This window comes from Lactuca serriola, chromosome 4 (genome assembly GCF_051521515.1).
Source record: "Lactuca serriola cultivar US96UC23 chromosome 4, Lser_US96UC23_V15, whole genome shotgun sequence".
Taxonomy (NCBI): Eukaryota; Viridiplantae; Streptophyta; class Magnoliopsida; order Asterales; family Asteraceae; genus Lactuca; species Lactuca serriola.
In genome coordinates this window covers 328,784,609-328,797,017 of record NC_136411.1, presented here as the reverse complement: position 1 = coordinate 328,797,017, position 12,409 = coordinate 328,784,609, and positions in this window count along the sequence as shown.

Genomic DNA, 12,409 nt, shown 5'->3' with positions numbered 1-12,409 from the left:
AAAAATTGACATATTTTTTCGGATTTTTCGGATTTGATGTCTCATTTTTGTCTCATATCGATGGCGAGGATTGTATTTGCAAACCCACATTGAGCACTTTATCATTCCAATTTGGAGTTTTATAATCATGTTTTGATTATAAAAAGGGGGAGAGATTATGATATTGGTATTCGAAATCGAAAGTTTTTGGATATTCATATTTGGCGAATGATCATTTATGACTGAAGACTGATGTGACCTTCAGGGGGAGTTGATTATGAAGTGATTCAAATTCGATTTTATGAAACGGTTCGTTTTTATGAAGGTTTTGCTCTTAGCGAAGATTTTTGGGATGTACTTGTATGCTCAAACTTGGGTAATTTGCCTTGGAGTTTTGGATACTCAAGGAACTTAAGTTGCCTTTTGATGCATTGGATTGTAATGTGTCAAATTCTAGAACCCGGATTAGAAGATCATTGACGACATGAAGATTTGTTGATTGTTTCTAAATTTTTGTCACCCTTGAGGTCTAATTTGCAAAGTTTCTCTTTTTGGAAGTTAAAGTTGGGTCATCAGTTCCAAGCTTGAGGCTTTCCCTTATTAGATATGGGTTATGGGTTGAGCTAGCCTATAAATACTTGTATAATATTCATTGTATAAGTTGAGAAAGCTCCCATTGTATAGATGAGTAGTCTAGTTTTAGAGAGAGAGGGAGAGAGAGAGAGAGAGAGAGAAAGAGAGAGTATTGTAGCAAGCACGCACATGCTACTACATTTTTGTACTACACCATTATCTATACATCTTGTGCTTAAACATTAAACTGGGTATTGTCAATTATTCATGATTCTTAATTCCGCAATTGTCATATCTATGGGATCCTACATGGTCATGTCATGACATCCCCTATGTCATGTCGTGACCATAGTCTATAGCATCAAACCAAATATTTGAGTCCTTAATCCATTAAGTCTCCAAGTTCAACTTAATCCAAAGGTCCATAAAAATCATTACTCTATGGACATGCATGTTTCATGCATGTCCTCAATCCATTCTAGGTCAAAAGTAAAGAGATAACACCACAACTCACATGCATGGACCCAATACTCATCCAACTTCTGGATCTGAACCTTATGATACTCAAAGGACCTATAGAATCCATCAAAGTTGCCAACTTTATGAAGTCCTTCCATTTAAAGTTTCTCAAACATGAAGAACATGGGACAAAAACTTAGATCTAGCAACATTAAGAAAGAAAGTTTAGATCTTGGACACTTACAAAGGTCCAGAATGACTACAAGATGATGATGAGGTTTCCTTGTTGGATCCACTACTAGAACACCTCTCATTCTTCATTTTTTTTCAAGCTACCAAAAGCTCCAAATGGCCAAGAATCACCAAGAGAGATTAGGGTTAGGGTTTTTTGAAGTTTGAGGGTGATAGAGGCTGATAATGAACCCTAGATTCGAGATAATGGGGTTTAAATACAAAGGAAACACTAAAAGATCATGGGCTTGAGCTGTAACCTTCCTCACGTCGTGACCACCTATGTGTCATGTCGTGAGAACAGTCTTGACATGCGTTCTTTAATTTTTCTTGTCACGTCGTGACCTCTCTATGGCGACGTCGTGACACCCGGTTTTTCCTAAAAACCAAGATTTTGACTCCCTAATGCCCTAAACCGATCCCTCCTGGAAAAAGGGTGTTACAACACTCCCCCACTTAAATTAGATTTCGTCCTTGAAATCATTCCATATAACTTACTTTGACACACCATACGACCCTGCCAAGACTTTATGAACTCTGATTAGGGCATAGAAGTCATCTCATACAGACACCCGCCTTCCACCACTGCTATCTAGCCTAATATTACTAGAGATCACACACCCTCACCAAGAATGAACCTAAACACCTTGCCATCACCCAATAATATAAGATCCAATTGTTCTGCTCGAAAACTAAAAAACCCTAAACCATGTCTAACTTCCAGACATACATAGCTATTCTAAACCACAATCATAATGAATCCACTGCACAAATTGAACTAAACAAACCTCTCCAACCCTGAATTATCTCACTGATATTGGGAAGAAGAATCCTTAACCACTCACCGATGTCGTTAAGCTTGAACCTTAAACAAAAGCGACTCTTACCACAAGTCTCAACCATTGGTCCCAAACCAATACATAACTCAAATCCTGATAACTAAGAATTCGCATATTCGATCTATGTGAAATCCCCAGATTCCAAGTTGTCCCTCTAATAAACTAGGATGTAGAATCTTTACATGTTTGTTGAGACTGTCAATCTCTTGCACGGTCGCACAACAAGACTCCTCCTAAGATTCTAACTGTTAAGGGCTACCCTAGACTATCTGCCACCCGAATCCAACCCGCTGATCACTAAACTCCCTACTCCAAAATTGTCCTAACGCCCCAACCTGGCCAGTCATTATCGAGGTCCCACTCTCATGATTCATACACTTACTTCATCACGACACATTGTGACACCATTTAATCCACTTGGATGTTAAGATCATAGAACACCCTGATATTGCCAACATTCCATCATGCACCTGGGGAATCATCACCAACACTACATCTCCTGAGCATAACCTTAGATGATTGAATGGTCCTCTCGCCTAAGATAACATAACCTATCAGGCCTCGCCTACGGGTCTCACCCAAGCTAGGTCGAACGGGCCTCGCCCTCAATAAGGAGCTATACGATTCAAACCACTAATACAACTCCATTAGTCCTCCTATCTATACACGGAGCGACTTAAACAAAATAACAAGCCCGACTCAACCTGAACGAAGGTTGTGATCCCCTCACAGTCTTATAAACCTTCTTTAAATGGTCTAACTCCCCCTAGTGAATGCTACAAGCCAAGTCGTAGACTTATAATATTGCCCCAACCTTATACCAACAAAGTCAACGATACGGATACCCCACAGTCTTACAACATTTCCACAGCTGCCTACCTACCTAGTGAATGTTACAGCTACCCCGCAATCTTACAACACTTCCGCAACTGCCATGGGCCCAACCCATGGTCTTGCCAACTATCCATAATTATACCTAACAAAAATCAATACGAGCTGAACCCCTCCCAAACAAGCGTTCGGGTCGTGCTTCGAACCTGAAGCCTTAATCTGACAAGAACAGGCAGAGAGGTCCTCACACTACCCTCAAGTTGAATCTAGACATGAAACCAAAATGTGCCATTGTCGATGCTCCATGTCTTTAGACAAGACAACGCGATTTCCTCAATATTTCTTTTTTGATTACAACTAACCAATGAGCATTATTCCTTACATTAGCCTCGACTCATACTATGACCAGAACTAGCCATCCCGATGCCCTTGGTTATGATATTCCAAGTTTACCCGCACTTGGAAATATTCCCATTAATCCCAATCGATTCTCCCTCGCTTGGATTCAGCTACACTCTAACAACTTCATAACCATTCAGATTTTCTAGCTACTCCCAAGAATTTACCTAGCTGGTTCTTCACATCCTCGCCTGTTATAAATGGTCGTAAAAGAATTTGAATTCCTCAAACAACTTCAAGTGTTCCACCATATGACTACAATCCATCAAAAAAATACCCCAAGATTTCTAACTGGTGATCTTAATCCATATCAATAACATCCCAACCAGAAAACCTGCTCAACACAAAGCAAAATCCCAATCTTAAATAACCGAACAAATCCTACAATTTCTCAACTTATCGAGAAAAAACTTCTTGTTCGTAGGAACACTTTAAAATGAACCTGAATGCCAACAGAACCACGACCGAATCAACTCCCTTACAACCCTGACTGAAGCAAACTGCCGCAACTGGTTTTCGCACAGATCTGGGGCCTTTCCTAAAAACTGAATAATGTTGCTCTGAACCATAACCATGGTCAAAATATCTATCGCACCCTACTTGACAAAAGATCGATGCACCCACAACATCATCAACTGTTACACCTCAAAAATCCTCGAAGAATCTCAATTACTGAACAAAGCCCATGCAAAGATGCATCAATCACACCCTGAAGTTGGTTGGTAAATCAACAACAATCCTCCACTTGCTAGATATAACGGTCAGTTCAGTGAGCCAACCAACCCTTCAACTCGAAATTAACATGAGCAGCTCGAGCGCCTAATAGCTTAATCCTTTGTGTCCTAGAATGGGACAACTAGCTACAATGAGGTGTTCTCCTGACAACTTTCGAAGCGAGGACCACACTCACGTCTCTAAAGGCATAAGTCTAGCAGCAACTAACCTTACACTCGTGGTCTGACCAATCCTTGATTATTTTGCTATCATGAAAGATTCTGACGGATCCATGGGGATACGGTAAGAACCTGCCCAACTTAGAGCGCTTGGATGGTAGCCCACTATCCTCCTTCATGCCGCAACAAATCCCAAACCCTAAACCCAATGTACTTGCATTGAAACTCCCTTAGACTCATTACACCGAAACCAAAAATAATTAAACTGGATGCTGATCCTTCAGTAGAATTTCCAGTTCTCCCTCACTTATGGTTCAAACTATCAACAGCTAATGTCCTGAGACCAGATCGACCAGATGTACTCCAATCATGATTCTCAGTATGAAAAATGGCATATGAAGATCCTTTGGACGATGACTAAACAATCGTAAAGGAACCCTGAACCTTAGATAGGGACATCGACAACTTTCCAACGTTACAACTTTAAACCTGTCAAGAGTTATCTATACACCATTGATTTATGAGGCACCCTGAGAAATGCACCCTAATCCATTAAAATTTGTAGAGATCCTAATATAGTTCTAAGAATCTCACCATGCAAAAGGATTTGCGATCCGCCGGCACAACACTGGCTAAGAACATACTTATTATAGATAGAAATATCATGACATAACTAGAGATCAAAATACATACCAATGAATTATTGAGGCTCAACCTTGACCTCATTCTAGACAACGGGTGTTGGAGTCTGCACTCCCTAAGCCGCCCATGTAGGATGGCCGAATTCGAAATGCCCCGACTGGTGACAATGAAAACATATATGATCCTTCGTACAATCACGGTGCACATGCCCTCTTTCTCCAAATCTGAAACATCTAAACTTGTGACAAGCAAACCCGTGAGTTCCACCACACTTTCCACATATATCAAAGTCCTCTTGACTTGCAGTACCCAAGGTAGTTGTATCAAACTCTCCACCCATCTCCAACCGTATCAAGTCATGTGCTCGCCTTCTCTTCCCTTGTTATGCCTCTACATCAAGATCTACTTCTCTGGTCACCTCAGCAATCTTTCCTATGCCCTAAACAATTACAGTCCACTCCTCAAACTTGACAATCATCATGTCAGTGATCTAACCAATGATACCAGACATCTCTTCTAGTACAATCTGTGAAACCTCAGTGACAATCCAATCATGTAGTGATGTGTTGTCCACATCAATATCATAGGGCTCTGCTTCCTATAGAGTAATCGACGTTATGTAGAACAAAGATAAATTTTTCATCACATCACCAAAGAATTATCCTATTTCTACAATAGTTACCCGCTGATCAAAATCCCTCACATCAATCCTCTACCAACCTCTTAGAATCTCGAAGATCCTTCTTGATTTAAGTATGGATCATGTGGTTTCAGTAGTACGGGCACAATAATACGTTCCACACCTATCCATACCTTCCTCGAGAATAATCACAAATCCTCTAAGTCACATCCTTAAATTGATGCTCTCCAAACTGCTAAACATTGCCAATCGCACTAAAGAACTTCCTAGGATCTCCTAGGACTCCCACCTCACCCTGCCATCAGCTGCTAGAAAACTCATACTAATGTCAGCAAACTACTTCATGAATACAATTACGTGCAACAAAACTTAAATAACCATTCGACTAATGGACCTAACCCTACAACGGTTAGACGTGGACAAGAGTGGTGCAATAGGGTTGAATCAATAATTGTATCATTATTTAACCTTTACAACATGTAACTTAACACATTCATTTAATAGTAACTCATATGAATATGATTCCCACAATGACAAAGCAAGCACCATTTAAGCAGTGACACTCAATAGGCCATACAACATACAAAGTCATCCTTCATAATAGGCATCTCTTCTAACATACATTCTAGCATGCAACCCTAAACATATCCTTATGCTAACTTCTAGCATGAGAAACATCTAACATAACAACATGATGAGTATTTTGGGAATCACTTACTTGAGCTCAGTTGCTTGCACGCATCTTATACCTTTCTTTGTAAAGTTCATTTTAGAAAATTTATTTTCTTCCAAAAGGATTACCAATTCCTCAGTTTGAGTTCAAACACACCCAAGAGTGTGCACGAATCCCTTAAACCAAGGCTCTGATACCAACTTGAAACGTCCCAAAAATACCAAGTAACAATTTCATTTTTAACCAATCAAACCATTAATTCAATTGTTCCAAAAGATAGTAAAATTCGTAGTATTCTTAAAACATGAGAGTAAAATCACAATTACCCAATGCGGAATAAACTCTGGGGGGATGAAGTGTGATCACGTTGGGCCTTTCCCTTTGGGACTGGAGGTACATAAAAAATGTTTAAACTACAAACCTTAAGCACAAATCTTAGCGAGTTCCCCAAACTAGCACATACCATACATACATTTACATGGGCTACCCCCATGGTCTTCTCCTGAAATGCCATGTAATGTCATGGGCTGCACTCATGATCTTTTATACAAGTGCCATGGGCTGCCCCCGGGGTCTTCCATGCAAGTATCACAAAGACAACTAGAACTCTACATAGTATAGTCAGAAGACTCACACGACTCATAAACTTAGATAAACCACTACTCAATGTTCCGCAATAGATGCTACAACACTCCTATCAAAACATACAAGGTACAACCTTAGTCTACACACCGAATCTAGTAATCTTGACCAAAACCCAACCCAGGTCAATAAATCAACGATCAAAGTCTAAGTTAAAAGCTAAAATGTCAACTATTGAGCCTCAAGTCATGACAGGCCCTTGGTGACTTGGTGAGAACTCACTCAACCCGAACCAATTCGTCTCCTTCCAACTCAGCATACTTGGTCACAAACAATCTACTCAGCAAGCATCACGACATGAACCTTCCTTTGTCATATCGTGAGAACAACATAACAACCTAGTTTCAAAATCCATCATGGTCACATCGTGACCTCCCCTATGTCACATCGTGACCATAGTCTGAAGCAACAAATAAACGATTTGAGTCCTTACTTGATTAAGTCTCTAAATTCAACTTTTCTAGAAGCTTAAGAGGACTCTAAAGGCCCATAAAATGATTACTTTATGGACATGCATGCTTCATGCATGTCCTCAATCTATTCTAGGCCAAAAGGGAATAGATGACACCAAAACTCACATGCATGGTCCCACTACTCAACCAACTTCTAGATCTGAACCTTATGATACTCAAGGGACCCTTAGAATCCATAAAATTGCAAACTTTATGAATTCCTTCCATTCAAACTTGCTCAAACCTAAAGAACATAGGACAAAAACTTAGATCTAGCTACATTAAGCAATAAATTTTAGATCTTGGACGCTTACAAATGTCAAGAATAAGTACAAGATGATGATGATGATGATGATGAGGTTTCCTTGTTGGATCCACTACCAGAGCACCTTCTTCTTCTTCTTCTTCTTCTTCTTCTTCTACTACTACTACTACTACTACTACTACTACATCTTCTTCTTCTTCAAGATACCAAAAGCTCCAAAAGGCCAAGAATCACCAAGGGATATTAGGGTTAGGGTTTTCTGGGTTTAAGTGTGATGGAGGCTGGTAATGAACCCTAGATTCGAGATAATGTGGTTTAAATATGAAGGAAACCCTAAAAGATCATGGGTTTAGCTTGCAACCTTCCTCAAGTCATGACCACCTATGTATCATGTCATAAGAACAGTCCCGTCATGTGTTCTTTACTTTTTCTTGTCACGTCGTGACCTCTCTATGGTCACGTCGTGTCACCAAGTTTTTCCCAAAAACCAAGCTTTTGACTCCCGAATACCCTAAACTGATCCATCCTTGAAATTGGTTGTTACACTTCATCTTCACAGATCGACGGTCATGAATCATAGCGATTTCTAGCCTCGTCTCTTCACGGATCAGTGGTTGTGGTTCTTGTATTAGAGGTTGATTAGCCAATCGTCATTGTGTGCACCTGTGCGGTTCTATTCCCCTCTTACTCCCTAATTTCCTATTTTGATGATACCTTTGAAATGTTCTCCATTTCCTTAGGTCACCGGATAAGAAATGAGCCCGAGGTTGTCGACAAGGCGAGGCGAGGCGAGGGGAGCTGAGGTTGCCGAACATATTGATTGTGGAGAGCAAGTGAGTGTTCTGAGTGTTCTTAAAAAAATCCCTAGAAATTAATAGTCCCTGCGATTTAGTGATTAGAAACACGCTTTGAGTAAAAATTATAATGCGACATTTATAGAGGACACACGTTTAAGTTAAGCGCCCTCCGTGTTTGTATTTTTTTTATTGGACACTAATTTTAGGGCACACATAAATACATGTCCTCTATCCTTCATGTTTTGGAAAGTTGACAAATATTTCAGGACACACAAAAAATATGTATCATAAATTAGTGTGTGTCATTGTTTGCATCTCATTAAATGGCTGTTTTCTAGTAGTGAAAATCGACAGATAGAAAATGAACAAAGTATTTGATTTAAAGCCTTAACATTACCAAAAACATCTTTTTGTGTAGTGTGTCGTTCAAAAAGAAATGTGTGTAGTGTGCATGTATATATATATATATATATATATATATATATATATATATATATATATATATATATATATATATGGTGATGTTAAAAAAAATTGTGTTGTGTGTGTTTTTTGTGTAATGTGTAGTGTACTATATGTGTGTGTAGTTTGTGTCGTCTACTTGTGAATTATATATTTAGTATTTGTATGTGTGTGTTATTTACACCAGTTTAGAATATAGTGGTACAATTTTGTCTGTATTTGGTCAGAATTGATTCGATTTCGACCGACCTAAACTACAGTTTATATTGACAAAAGTAAAAAAATGATGTAATCGGGTTATCCGGTCTTGGAACTGGAACCGTCAGTTCCAGGAATGGTTCCAAAATTTAAAGAAATGCTATGCCAGTTCCGGTTCTAGCTTTCTAGGAACCTCAAATTTTGGTTCCGGTTTCGGTTCGCGCCACAGAAGGTGGGTACTCAACTATACTCATCCTTAGGGCTTCTAATGAAAATGACGGCGGTAACAACGATGCTAGGATTACCAAATATTTTTTTATTTGACTATCCACATCATAATGAAGATCAACACGAACAGATCTAGATGTGAGCCATGCTTCCAAATGTTGGTGGCAGTTTCAACGAGAATGGGAGTGGTTTTCGGCGAGAATAGCAGTGGTTTCCAGTGAGATTGGCGGTGGGGTGGGTGACGGTGGTGTTGACGGGTGGTGGTGTTTACTAGAGCGCAATAATGTGAAGAACTGGAATCGAGTTTAGTAGCTGGAAAAGAGAAGGCGGGTGGGATTGATGTGGTATTTGTTGGATCTCAATACTCAAGAATCACTATTGCATGATATTGCTAATAACATATGATCTTATAGGATCACACCTTTATGAAGTTGACACATTTTTTATATTTATTATTAATAAGAATTCATAATAATATCAAATCTTCTATTTAATTAGGAGATAGTTGTTATTTTGTGAAAATGATAATTAAAGAGAGCCCAACTGGTTATTATATTATATGGTATGACTTAATAAGTCATGTAAAAAGTTTTGGACACTTTGGCTAACATTCTACTTATTGACTAGTTACCATTATCTAATTGGTATAGTTAGAAAATGATTTTGTCTTCTTTTGGAGACCATGGCCGAAAAAATAAAGAGGTATGGGAGGTTGTTTGTCAACCTCCCTCCTTTGTTCCACATGATCCTAAAGTAAAGTCATTACTTTACATTATAATATGAGACTAATTTTGACTCTCATGGAAGTATTTAAAGGAGTGTAAGGGCTTGCAAAAGTTGCTCATTTTCGTGATTTCTCTTCTTTTCTTCCTCATGGTCGTAGGTTATTCTCTCCATCTTCTTCTTGTTGTCTTTTGAAATTTAACGAAGATTTGATGCTTTGAAGTGCTTCTAATTTAGTATGTATTTGAGTTAATCACATAAAGGCTTAAGAAGTACTTTATACAAGATGGGAACTAGTATTTCAAGTGTCTTAATCTTGATGGTGCATATTTGTAGAGAATATCATCTTCTTTGATCTTTCTATCTTCATCAACACCCCAAAACCAAGTAGATTATATGATCCCTTATCTAAAGGATGCATCATTGACTTGGTCAGAGTTCGACAGCGGCTTTTGAGAACTACAATTGCTGGTCAGATTTTGAAGTCGTACTTCCAGTTATAATTATTAGACTTATCCAAATGGGAGACTGTTGGATTAGGTGTCTAAGCCCATAACTATAATTGGTAGGTACTTGATCTGATAGTAGCATGGTCTTTTTGGGTTGCCTTCACCATAGCAACTTGACAGGATGACTTTTGGAGACAGAGGTTGATAACGATTTACTAATATATTATAAGAATAATATATTAATTGGAAATCATATTTTTTAATTAGTATTAATCAAAAATTACTTTGGAATTAATTTTTGGATTAAAGGAACTAATTAAAAACAAGGTGGATTGATATTGCAAATCACTGATAGTTGCAATTAGGGTTGATGGACTCCTTAAGGAAGGAGTGAACGAAATCTATGGGAAGCCCATAGAGATTTTATCCAAGGCCTTCTAGAAGGTATCCATGGACCGCTTAAGGCCTAAGCAATCAGATTAGGGTTTCACCTGGTAAAACCCTAGCAGCCTCAAGTATATAAAGAACCCTTTGGCATACAATTTTTGGCCCTATGCTTTCTCAGAGAAACCTAGTTGAAAATTAAAGAGCCTCCATCACCTTTCTCCTTCATCCTCTGTTAGTGGTGTTTGCGACTGTAACGCCGTAAATTTCCAAATAAAATTTTCATTTAAAAATTACATTAATTTCATTATCACAACCATTAAAAATCACAATATCAAGTTATCAAAAGCACATGTTCATTAAATGTTTAAAACACAATCCAAGATCCTCCAAAAAAATATCTCCAACTCGTGTGTATACAATCAAGTCGGTGCCTTCCCGTGATCCTGAGAAGTACCTGAGACACATAACACAAAACACGGTAAGCATCAAGCTTAGTGAGTTCCCCAAAATACCACACATATCTCATTAGCCTCTCATGGATATACTCAGATAAGACCCTCCGGTCAATGTATCTCAGTGGGACCCTCTGGTCCCACAACTCGGGTGGACCCTCTGGTCCTAACTCAGTAAGCTCAGAATAATATGCAACATAAATCACAAAGACACAATGCAGGATATCACAATACTCAATATAAACACATAAGACCCTCTGGTCACACACAAAGTTACCACTCTAGGTAAGTATAGTGAGAAGACTCACCTTGTAAGAAATCGAATAACCTCGAACTCAAATCATCGGTCTAGCCTCCGCCGAACACATACGATAATTATCTCTAATTAATAACGGTTCTCAAAGAAGCTAGACTAAACTCTTCTACAAACTCTTAGAAGAATAAAAGACTATTTTACCCTTCCGTGGCCTTAATAGTCCATACATTGACCAAACCCTAAAAGTCAACTAAAAGTCAACGATAGCGCGTACGCCGTGCGTACCAACCCTCTACACTAGGCGTACTCCGTCGCCAAGCATATATCGGGGATTCTCGACACTACGTTGCACGTAGTAGGATTATGCTCATCGTACGTCCCAGTTTTACTATTCCTACTCATTTGGTTTTAATCCGTTAAGACCTTAGCTCAAATATCATATTTGGACTCCCTAAAGGCTCATACTCCATAAAGTCTGTGACTTTAAGCCTTTGCATGGCTGATAAAGTCACAAACACCAAAAGTCTCACTCTTTATTCTCAAGAACGCTCATATCTCATGCATGGGTTGGTTTAAATGTCTGAGTCTCAATTTTTATGACTCTACACCACTAAAAAGACTCAAAGGAGCTGATATTAAAATCTGGAGCTCAATGTTACATAAAGCATCCAACTTTGGGACCAAAACCCTAAAATGAACTAAAATGATGCACGAATCAAAAGGGTGAGAAATCTTTGAGCTTTATACCTCTAACTGAAGCTCCAACCACATATAAGCTCAGATCCAAAGCCTGGACTCCCACTCCTTCCTCTTCAAAGCTCCTTCTTCACTCCAAAGAAACCACAAGAACACTTAATAGCTCACAAATGGACACACAATCTCAAGGGACGAGAAATTAGGGTTTGATAGGGTTGATGTCTGGGAATGGTGGCCAGAAAT